This window comes from Cyrtonyx montezumae, unplaced genomic scaffold (assembly GCF_038088225.1).
Source record: "Cyrtonyx montezumae isolate F1298 unplaced genomic scaffold, pur_monq_1.0 scaffold_0, whole genome shotgun sequence".
NCBI lineage: Eukaryota > Metazoa > Chordata > Aves > Galliformes > Odontophoridae > Cyrtonyx > Cyrtonyx montezumae.
In genome coordinates, this window is record NW_027071824.1 from 16,822,923 (window position 1) to 16,835,176 (window position 12,254).

Consider the following 12,254-nt stretch of genomic DNA (forward strand, 5'->3'; position numbering starts at 1 on the left):
ATGGACTGCTCCAAAGTAGGGGGAATGCCTCTGCTCTTGGATGGAACATCCTGAGACTGATCTGAGCCAGAGGAGAGCTGAAACTTTGGCTCACAGCCCCAGGTGAAAAATGTACACAAAAAGACCATGTGTGTGCACAGGGAGGAAAATAAGCATGGGTATACAGGCTGAGATACACCATATGGGAGAGGCATGGGAAATGCAAAGATGGTTGTGTCTTCTGAAAGTGTGGACAGGCTGCACATAACTGATGGGATCATGGCAGCAGGTAGATAAATATCTCAAGAGAGGGCAAATAAATAGGGAGTCAGTGGGATGAATGTAGAACAGCAGAAAGGATAACTGGTGGCATGTGCAGGGTGAGAAGACATCTGAGTTCAGCTCAGGAGAGCAGATCTTTACTTTGCAAGGTGTGTGCATGTAGGAGGCTTGTCAAAGGCTGAGATGGAGAGGCTGGAGAGGAGTCAGTCACGGTGACTGCAAAAACAGGCCTCACAGCTCTGAGTGGCAGACCAAAGGAAACAGAGTCTCATTCACACCTTTTTGCTGAACAATAACACCAAAATGAGCCACGGGAGCACAACTCAGATCCATGTTGGAGACCTGAGCCCACCTGTTCCTCCAGCACATGCACAGACACATAGAGGCCAGCCCAGATGGGAGACAAGTGCTTGAGGCACTGCTTTTTCCATGCCAAGTTGTGTTGCCAAAGCCATTCCTGTGGATGCATGCATCCCTTGCTGAGCTCAGAACACCTTACACAGAGGAGCGCAGCTTTCGTGCCAGCTTCTGACCAAAAGGCCTGGTCCCCATTTTGCACTCCCTGCAGACCACCACTGTGGAGCTGTGGAACTGTGTGCAGCCAAGCACACAATCCTGCAGGAAGCACTGGACCTGTTTAATCTCAGTTAACATACAAAATCTGCCCCCTAATTGAGGTGAGGGAGAAAGATTTTGGACCTCATGCTACCCGCGGTGCCAAGTCGCCAACAGGCCTGCTCGCCCTGTGCAGGGCGGGGAGCTGGGCCTCAGGAATTTGTGATATAGCATTTCTCCCCCCTGGTTGACTGTGCAGGAGTGTGGTGAAGCCAGGCTTGGCACTACCGTCCCCATCAGCAATTCTGCTAAGAGGAATTTGAGTTTTTATGGCCACTGATAAGATTAAACTCTTTGTTGCAGCTGGCCAGGCAGGCGGCTTTGGGCTGCATAAAGCCACTGCTGCAGGGGCAGAGTTAAGGCGGTTTGGTTGTTCTCCTTGGGAATTCCCACACTTGCAAATGTTTGGATTTCACATTGGTTGCAGCCTTAACTCCACGTGTGCTGGTGTGGGAAAGGCCTAGGCCTGAGAATGCAAGGGGCACCCACTCCTTCAGAGTGGGCTTGTCTTTGCTGAGCTCTGCTGGCAGCACCCCTGCAGCATCGCCTGTCTAGAGGGATGCCCCTGGGCACAGCTCCTCCTTCAAGGAATCTCTTTGTTCCCCATAACCCATCCTTATATTGTAAACTTCAACAGAGTTCCTGTTTCCAAACACCTGTGACTCTGAGCACCCACTAGTATGTAACTGTGTCCAAGAAACTACTTGTTCTGCTTAAGCCTTAGTTTTTCCTTCTCTCTGGTTTGCTCAGAGCTGTAACTGCTAATGCAATGATAAGACATTGGCAGATGTACCAAGAGGCAGATCACTGATTTACTTCCCTTTGTTGGGAAATACCTGCCTTGCCCTCACTGCCTGTGAAACTCATGCTTTATTTTAATTAATTTTTTTTTTTTGCTTGAAAATTTAGGAGAAAATTATATTGTAAATTCAGGCAGTGAGGTACCCTGTTCTGCGTCATGCCTTGGATGAAGACTGTGGCTGGGTCAAAGTGGGACAGAGGGAAAGAAATGCTGTGTCAAGCTCCTACACCTTGCTGAGAACTCAGTGCTGGGTGCTCAAGAACCAAACGGGGCTGGCTGAGCTCCCTTGTGCCCTTTCAGCTTGTGCCAAGGAGGTAAGGTATCCAGGGACAGGTGGGCAGCACTGCTTCCATTTTAAGACAATTCTTCATACCAAGCCCGTGGCTGCTCTCTGAGATTCCGGCAAGTAGTTAGTAAGGCATGTCCGCTTGCACTCCTACACCTCATGTAGTTGGGCAGGGTTACAATTCCTGTCCCTGCCTCCCTGTGTCTTTGGTGGCACCTTAGAGGAACTGCAGGTGATCTGAGAGCTGTGACCTGCCTGGAGAGCACTTCAGAGAGTCAGCAGCTGCAGACTCACTGGATGAAGGGGATAAAGGAAATGAAATATTAGCAGAGTAAGATGTAAGAAGAAGGACCGCCCTATATGAAATATAAAGGTCAGGTATCAGAAGGCCTTTCTCTCAAACATAGGCTGCCCAGAGGTTCAGTGGATGCTCTGTCCATGGAGACATTCAAGATCAAGCTGGATGGGGCTCTGAGCACCCTGGTGTAGCTGTAGGTATCCCTGTTCAGTGCAGAGGAGTTGGGTTAGATGACCTTTAAGAGTCCCTTCCAACTCAAATGATTCTGTGACTCCTTGGGTCCCATCCCACTTACACAGAGGACAGTTCCATGATGTTTGAATTCCACATAGCTTAAGATGAGCATTCTTGGAACCAATGTGAAAGGCAGCATCGTGACTGTGATCTGCACTCTGCTGGTGCAGGTCCGTGCTATAAGCTGTCACCAGCCCGTGATGGGACTGCTCTGAGCCTCAGCTGGGTACTTTCCCATTACATATTGTGCTTCCATTAAACAAAGTGCTGGTGCTGATGTTGAGACCTGCAGCTCCTAGAGATGGGGTCACACTACAACTGGCAAGGCTTCAGCAATGTCATATTTCAGCAGGGCTGCCACCAGCAGAGGTCCTGAAATACCAGTTTTAATTAAAAGCTTTATTTTCTATTACGTTGCACAGCTCGTACATGCTGACTACTGCTCTTTCACCTCACAGAGGCTAAGTCCACACTTTAAAAATATGTCATGTGTCAGTCAGACAGTCCATAGGGGTATGGCACTCACAAACAAGAGCTTGGTTAAATCAGAGTAGTGTACAGAGAGCAATTGAAAGTGTGACAGTGGGGATAGTGAAAGGTGAATTGAATTCGGGAAAAAAAAAAAAAAGGAGATCTTGGAGGCAACTGGGGAAAGGAAAGCAAAAAACAAAATTATGTCAGGGCTTCCTCCTGTGTCTTGTGAATGTTGGGCCATGCAGAAAAGCCCAAGGGTGAGAAAGAAAGAACTGTTACGTTTTCTATGGAAAGGAAAAGCAGACATATAAAAGTTTATGGACTTAACTGAAATCTCTCAGAAACTATTGATTGGAACTGGTTTTCCAGTCCAGTCCTCCTCCCAGCCTTTCTGACCAGAAATTCCCAGTTTCTCCTAAATGTTTTGCAATCTCTGCTTTCCACCTGGAGCCCAGCTGTGTGAAACCACTCTTTCCAGCCCAAAGCTGGCCCTGTGCATGGCCATGGTGCTTCCTGCACTTTCTCTCTCCAAAGTTAGGATGCCACTGGGGTTACAGAGGTGCCCTCACAGTCATGGTAGCTTGCAAGTGACACATTCCCTCACCATCCCAGGGACACTGATTAGCCCCAGAAAGTAGGGATGTGCACAGAATGGAGTCAGTGATGGCAGACTGGGAGAATTCAGTCAATTGTGAGTGCCCTGCAAGAGAGTGGCTGTGACCCAGATAAGGTGTAGCACAGAAGAAGAGGCCATCAGCTCTGTTTGCCAGCTCACCCTCCTGCTGTTTCGGAGGAAAGGTAGGGCTGTGTCGCCTTATCTCCCATCACCTGTAGATGGCTCTTTCATACTCTGGTAAGGCTGGAGCAAAGCTGCCACAGTCCAGAACTCCTAAAAAGCTGACAGTGATACCACTACTGTAGCCTCCAAGAAGGAGGAAAGGGGAGAAAAATGACCTCCCTGTAACCTCCAAAAATATGTTTGGCTCACATGGAAGCAGTAGGAAAGCTGAAATCCTGTGCCTGCCCTTTCCTCTGACTTCCCACGCCTAAAACGAGCTGTTGCCTGGCTTGCCATGACGACGTCATGGAAGCGGAGCTGTTGGAAGTGACCTCACGCTCTTGCCCTCCTGCCTGACAGGGGTATGGAGCTGGCAGGACACATGACAGCAGGACCTCAGTAACACAAGATGGGAGCAATTCACCCCAGCTATATTAAGAACGTTTCACAGGCACTGGCCTCTTGGTTTAGTTTGCTCAGTGGGATCTGGTGTCAGTGCTTTTGACACTCCTCTCCCAAACAGCAGTGGAAATTTGTAGGCTCCCTGTGAGATCCAGCACCCACAGCAGTGCCGGAATGGGCTAAACACAGCGCTGCTAATTTTGGAGAGGTTAGGTGATCAGATAAGGGGAGATGGGTCAGGAGGAGAAGGAGGCAGTCAGCAGAGATAATAATGTTAGGCAGGGATCAGGTGGGAAGCTGTTGTTAAAGCATCTCAGTAGTGGGCTCTAAAAGGAGCAGAGCCATTCAGCAGCCTTAGTTAGCTGCAGAAACCTGCAAGTCCTGCAGTGTTCCAACACTGCTTGTAAGCCAGCTCCAGCATGCAGAGTACACTCACCTCCAGTATCAGACAACTGTACAGGATCCTGCATGGATGACCCCTCCATGCAGTGGTCTAAATGATCTTTGCCACCGAGAGTGAAGTTCACTTTGCAAGTGACTAGGAAATGTTTTAGGATGTTTGCACTCAACACCTACTTGTAACAGTGCTTCTGCTGGAATTTGTACAACATCCTACAGCTATGCTGGAGCAGTGCTCCTCAGCTGAGGAAGGGCAAAAAGTCATCTGTTTCAGCTTAACCTACTGTTCAGACTGGTTTGCAATACGTGGACTAATGTTGCACTGAAACAGATGAAGGGGAGCTTGCGTCGGCCACCTCATTTAGGCAGTGAGCTCTTGAGGCTTAGGCTGCTGTCGGAGACTGCTGTGTTTCAGATGGGCACAGGAGTGAATCCTGTGATCTCACAACTGCGAGCTGAGGGTTCATGTCTCACCTCCACCACTGGATGCATCAAACTGCTCACCTGCTGACAATGGTGATTTCCCCAGCAGTATCTGCTGGGAGAGGAAAGGTTTGTAAGCTGCCTGGCTTCTGCCTGGCTCAAGTGCCAGCTGAGTTTATGCTCTGAGTAGGTCAGGAGGCAACTTTCTTTGAACAAAAGGGGATAGGAGGGGAGGGGGAAGCCCTCCTGAGGAGCTTCCACTCTGTACACAATTCCCAAATGTCCTCCTACTTTCACATGATTCGGGCATTCGGCATTCGGACAAAAGTGAGCCCTGACAGAGCTCTGCTGCAGAGTCAGTCGCATGCTTCAGAGACAAAAATAAGTATTGGCTTCATTTCCACGTTCCCTTATCACTAAACCCCTGGCTTCAGCTTGCTGTTGGCCACCAAACAGCTCTCTGTGCCAAGACTCTGGACTTCAGAAAGAAATAATGTTTAAGAGATGGGCAGTGATGTGACTATGTCCCACTGAGCCACAACAGATGGGATGAAATCCTGTGAGACCCTCTGATCAGGACTTGGTGGCTACTAGCACAAAACATTCAGTCTCTGTTCTGTTGATAGGTGATTATTGTGCAATTGGATCTGGAATTCATGGAGCTGCGGTTCATGGAGCTGGGAGTCATGTCACTTAGCAGGTAACTGAGATAACTGATGGAGGAATGTTAAAGAAGTAAAGAGAAGAGCTGTCCACTCGTGTACACAATTCCAGTGCTAATGTCATTGTACAGCGCTGTTAGATACTATGCCCAAACTGTATTAATCTTTGGTTCCTTCTGAGAAGAACATTACTTTCTGGTGAAATGGAACAGGAAAGACCATGAAGTGAAACCATGTGTTCAGATTCATAGAAAGTTATGCGTTGCACTGCAAAGTTCCCTTTTTGTACTTTTTCTGAATCTACTCAGCAACAACTGGATAAAGTTTGGGATGTTCAATAGCAAAGAGCTGACTTTTGTGCAGCTGAGAAAGCAAAGCTCTATCAATTTGATCCTGTAGTTGGCTGACACTTCACGTGTAGTGACTGTCATCCAGAACAGAATGACATTTTGAGTAATGTATGAGTTCTTGCCACCTCACTTCACTCATCAGAGCTGCAGAAGCAAAGAGAAGCATAAGGCCTTTAAAGATGCAGCTCCTAATTTAGAACAAGGGCATAAATTTCTCTCTGATGCAGAACTGGATGTTTCTACATTGTTACATTCCCACGGGTCTTTTCCCTTAAGCTATACCTCTGTGTTTCCTGTGATTTGTTTTTAAATCTGCTGCATGGTAACACCTTCCATTTCTCTGCTACATACAAACACAATAATTTCATGCCAAATCTTCCCACGTGCTTGGCTGCAGTGGTGAACTGCAGGTGAAGAACAGCACCAAACAGATGAGTTTATAGCAGCAGTTCTGTCTGGCTGATGTTTGCTGCAGGATAGCAAGCACTTGGATTGGCATTATGGCAGTGCTGCATCTTTGTGCTCAGGACTGTGTAAATGTTCACACACCTGCATGCCTTTTGCTGTCATGAATGTGTTTCTGATGCACGGGAAGGCCTGTGTATAGAAGTTTGTACATGTGGCAGCAGAACACCATGTGTGCTTGTCTCAGCTAATGACAAAGAATCAACTTTGATTAAAGCTCTTCTTAACATTTGAGAGCACATTTTCCTGGGTCCATTAAACTGTGGTCAAACATCATCCACATGCTTTGCAATGGTCTCATTAGAAACAAGTCAGAAATGATGAAAGTTTTGAGCTAGAGTGAGGGTGTGTCAGGCCTTTGGATCTGGGTGTGTAAACAAGGGCACAACAGATTTTGTGAGTATAAACTCTGCAGACCTATAAGACTAAACTCCTGTGACATATTTATGTTTCCTCATACACAAATCACATTGACTCTCACACTCCCCTATCACGCGGAGTCACCAGACTTCAAACGGAGCGGAGGAGGCAGCTGGATTCACTAAACAACATCTTGGGCACTGTGAACGTGTGCCAGATAATAAGGAGAGAATCGCAATTAAAATGTCAAACTGTATCACATTTCCATAACAAAGTCAGAGAGGATTTCCCTCTCTGTGCCTTTCCTTTCTGTTTAACTTGTTTAGGGAGCTGAGGCTGCTCTTTCCATGCTGTGGTTTTCAACCCCTACAAGACAGACGAAATATATTGTTCTTGCAATATTTGCTTCCTTCATGAGATAATTTGTTGAATACTTGAGCAAAACTGTGTAACAGAAGGAGCCAAAGCTGTCTCAGAGGAAACTATTTAAATCTTCCTGCTCAGTGCGAAGCCTGCTTACAGAGCTCTGCTCTTTACTCTGCACTAGTAATACCCCCACTTCATTCTTTTCTGGATCCTGGAAGGCTTTCCAACTATGCTCCATGCTTACAAGGTAGATAAAGCTGATTTGTGCATGCAGAAGCTAAGGAAAATCTTAATGTCAAATCCAGGGTTTAGATAGATACCCACCTGAGGTTATGGCAAAGCTGCCTTCGACCTTAACATGCTGACTCTAGGCAAAAGGCTTGTCCAACAACTTGAATAAAAATGGAAACCATGGGGAACATCAAGTGTTTGGTAATGATAAGAGCCTCTTTGGACCTAAAAATAAATGTCTCTATCAATTGTCTTTCTCCTGCCCACCTGGAAATCATGCAGTGACTTGTCAGAGTAGAAAGATCTAGACCCTAAAACAGAAATAAACATTTTGACACAGACCAAATACATACCTGGGGTAAAAATGCTTCCCAGACAAATTTTACTGCAAGTACTTGATTGAGTGGCCGTTGGTGTCTTAAGGCTATTAGTGCTATGAGCTTTATCAAATGTTATTCAGTGGTTGTATAACATTTGACATGGCAGCTACGAACCAAGACGGAGGCTAGTTCCATTAGCAGCTGACTCTTATCCCCTTGAAGAATATCTAGCTCCGAGCCAGCCCTTCCCAACCTCCATAAACACATCCCTTGCTTTTATATACTGTAATAAAGGAGACCTCGCTCTGTTTTGCCTGGCTGTGGCTGCCTTTGCCTTGCACAGGCACATCCAGCAGCTGGATGTGAGTTTGAACTCTGGGATTCATGTGGCAGCACCATCTGTGAAGGAAAGAGTGCGGAAACAGATGCTACAGGATAAGGTCTGAAGCCACCAGAGCTGCCTCCCCATTAGGAAGCCCCAGGCAGGCAGTGGCTTATATTCTCAGCGATCATGAAGGACTGCTGAGCAGTGTGCCTTTGGAGAGGAATTGGTGCAATCTATCTTCCTCATGGAGCAAAACTGAGAGAACACAGTCTAGTAATCGATACTGGCAGTAGGTGAACAGATGATCTGTTGGACTAGATGATCTTTGAGGTCTTTTCCAACTTAATGATTCTACAATTCTATGGGGCCATAGAACCACCCTTGGTAGAGGGCTGCAGAGGCCCTTGGAGGGCATGGCACCAGTACACAGCAACTCCTCCTTCCCACTTTCTCCCACCTGCCACCGGAGGAACAAAGCACCACAGAAGGAGAATGACCTGTTGAAGAACAGAAACACAATTTCTCCATACTGTTTGTATGGATATATTGTTGTGGAGAGACTTGTGGCATCATGTGAGCCCAACCAAAAAGGAAAGGAAGTGGTTAAAATGGATGTGAGCTCCTCTGTTCTGCTTTCATTCTAGTGTTGCAGTGGACTTAGTTTAGAGATCAATAGGCTCTGTGTAAAGTAAACTTCAATAGGCATCTCTGATCCATTCTCACCACCACTTTCTCTGTTTTTCTCCCCAACTTCCCTGAAAACATCAACTCTCTGTCCTGTTGCATCTACTCTGTCTTTTCACTTCTCCCTAAAGCAAGTCAGGTTCTCTCTCATCTTTATGGAGTTTCTCCACTGAGTTCAGCCATCAGTTTAACAGAAACCTTTCTTGCAAGGGCTACTTCTTTATAGAATCATAGAATCATTAAAGTTGGAAAGATCACTCAGATCATCTGGTCCAACCACCAACTCATCCCTACCATGCCCACTAACCATGTTGCTCGGTGCCGCATCCACATATTTCTTGAACACCTCCAGGGATGATGACTCTACCCTCTCCCTGGGCAGCCTGTTCCAATGCTTCACCACTCCTGAGAAGAAAGATTTCCTGATACCCAACCTGAACCTCCTCTGTCACAACTTAAAGCCAACTCAGTGTGTCTTTTGACAGGCCCTGCAACCATCTATAAATATCTGGTGACTGGAATGTGCCAGTTTGCATTTCTACCCACTTCTTCTTGTAGACCATTAGCCTCAGAGGAGATTTATGGATGATGGGGTGACAAAACCCCTGCCCCTGTATGATGCATGTACTCACACTCATGTTTGACCCATCAGTGATAATCACAGTGATAATTAGCAATAACCACCTCTGCAGTTTCCCAGCAGTCAGGTGGCATGACAGAATATGTTCCTTCAGCCAGACCCAAAGCTCATGTCAGACTTACTCTTTCCTCCTTCTCCACCTGTGAGACTTTCAGTCCTTCCAACTGCACTTTCCTCCCTTAAAGCTGGGTCACACCAAAGCCTCCTGCTCAGCTTTTGCCTGTTGCTGCATCTCCCCATAGCACTCCCAGCCAGGATATCTGTTCTGTTGTGTCCTGCAGTATCTCATGAGTCATCTCCATTTTCCTGCATAATTGAAGATGCTGGGTTGTGAATTGGCAGGTTTGGGTCCATAAGCATCATAGGGATATGCATCACTCCCATGTGAGAGTTTCCTTGTGTTCCAGCTATTAGCTGCATCCACCTTTTTGGTTGTCTCTGGTTAAGTATTTCTGGACTTCATTTTCTACATCCTGTTTTGTCACATCCCATGCTTTGTCTTTGCCCTCAAACAAGTAGTTCTCATTGCACTTACATGTGGACCTGGTCTCTTACCACTGTGATCGCCCACAGTCTTGCTCCTCCCTGCTGGTAAAGGAGGAGCTTCCATCACAGAGATGCTCAGATCCTCCCCATTCTGAGATCCTGAGGTCTTGAGCCCATCAGGTCTAGAACCCATGTGTGGAGTCTCCTCGATTTTAGCATAATGTTTCATCACAGAACCCAGAGTCATACACATAGGTTTGCCAGCGAAATCAGCTATTTTATCGTATTGTCAGAATTGTGGCTTTTTTATCATTTTGTTAGTACACCGAGCAGGGACAAAGGGCCACAACTGCTGGCCTATCTTACCAGTGCAGCCCATGAGTGATACTGCAGAACCATTTCATTTGAGTAGGGTCAGTGTCTGATTGTACAGTGGACAAAATTTCTCTTCTGACCTTAGCGAAAGATGTGGGTAATTTGGGTTTTGCCATTTTTTCTAGTCCTGTGTACTGCAAAAGTGGAGAAAGAGGATGGAGTGGCCTGTTTGCCTTAGCAGTGCCCTTCGTCTCTCTGTCCTACCATACCACCCAGCCCACAGCTGCAGAGCCTCTGTCTCTGCCATCATTTTGCAGATGGAGAGCACTGATTTCAGTTCAGCCCTCTCTCCCAGCTCCCTTTCCAAAACTAGGCCTGAGCAATATCATTTCCAAGATGCACAGAGCTAGTGGTGACCAAGGTGGCAGGTTCATTCCCATATCCCTATGGGGTCCTTTCCCCTTGAGGTGACAAAGAAAAGAGGTAAAGTGGTGGAGGCTGTGCTTTCTCCATGTGTCTGCAGATGCTGGCTCTGTAGCCCAAGGTCACCCAGGGAGACTGGAAGAGATGAGGCAATAGGACTCAGGCCACTGAAGTGCCAGGGCAGCACTGCTGCCACTGTGTGGGTGAAATATTTCCACCATCTGTGCCTCCCTCTTAAGAAACGAGGTAACTCCTGCCCTTGCTGCCTGCCAGGCGCTGACTTTGCTCTGCTCTCCTTTCTCTTGGAGTCAGTGCAGGCAAGCGTGACCGCTGAGGCCTTCCTGGACCGCACGCTGGTCTCCTGGGAGACCTCAGCACTGCTCTGGGCAGAGGTTGTTTCTTCAGCTGTGTCCCTCAGAGAGGCCCAGGGCTGTTCTGCTCCAGATGGGAGTTCAGAGCCAGGATCTCTGGAGTGGCCTGGTTGGAGCCCACCTTTGCACCCAGCAAGGCCAGGCTGTTAGGAGACACATGGCCTTAGCACACAGCACTTGGCTGTTTCCATGTTTGTGTGCACCTCAGCTGAAGTCATGGTCCTACTGTTCTGTAACGGTGGTCAAAATGTCTCCTCTCGGGAAAAACTAAAAAAGAAAAGAGGCAGAGAGAAAGAATATCCCTCTTGTTTACTTCATTCTTCAGCAGGTAACCTTGTGATTCTGTGCTATTTTGGTGCTGACATTCCTGGGAGCTTACCGTAATGAGAAGCAAACACCACAAACGAAAATAACAGCGTGAACTGAAGTGCAAGTCCTGGATTCCCACCTAGAAATTGACTCATCTCTGAGGGACATTGGCTTTAGGATTCAGGGTGACCGGTGAGGAATTAGCAGGCTGCGAGCAAGGAGAAGATGGACAAGTGGGCTCCAAATGGTCCAAAACACCAATCTGCATGTGCCATTCCCGTGTGTTGTCTCTCTTAGCCTGACACTAAAAAATGTTTTTATAGTAAGGGTGGTGAGGCACTGGCATAGCTTGCCCAGAGAGGTGGTGGAAATCTTGTCCTTGAAAACTCTCAAGGTCAGGATGGATATGCCCGTTCATTGCAGGGGAGTTGAACCATATGGCCTTTAGGGGCCCCTCCCAGCTCAAACAATTCCATGATTCTGCTCCTGTGGTAAGCCTGCTACAATGCAAGGCTGCATGCTGTGCCCAAAAGCACAGTCATGTCATGCAGCTGTTAAATCTCCTGTATTTTACATGATATCACCTTAGCCACACTGCAGCAATCACTTCAGTTACATGGCTGGTGTCGTGTAGAGGCAGGGTGTGAAAATACCACACAGACACATGGATAAACAGCAGGCAAGTGAGCATGTGACACAGGGATACAGCCCTCCAGTGGGCCCAGGAGACCTTATGTCCCACCTGATCCACCTGCAGTTGTCACCCAGCCACCACCACCCAGGCCTCCAGCAGCATGTGCTAATTGGTGTTGCCCTCTGTTCAGACATTTGGGATGTACTCTTCAGTAGGATCAGCTAGATTGTAACCTGTCTGCAGCCTTTTCACTAATCATCCAATACCAGGATGTTGATTTGGGAGGGGGAAGTCCGTGCATGGGGTTATCTATTGCAAAAATCAACCCATCTGATATTTCA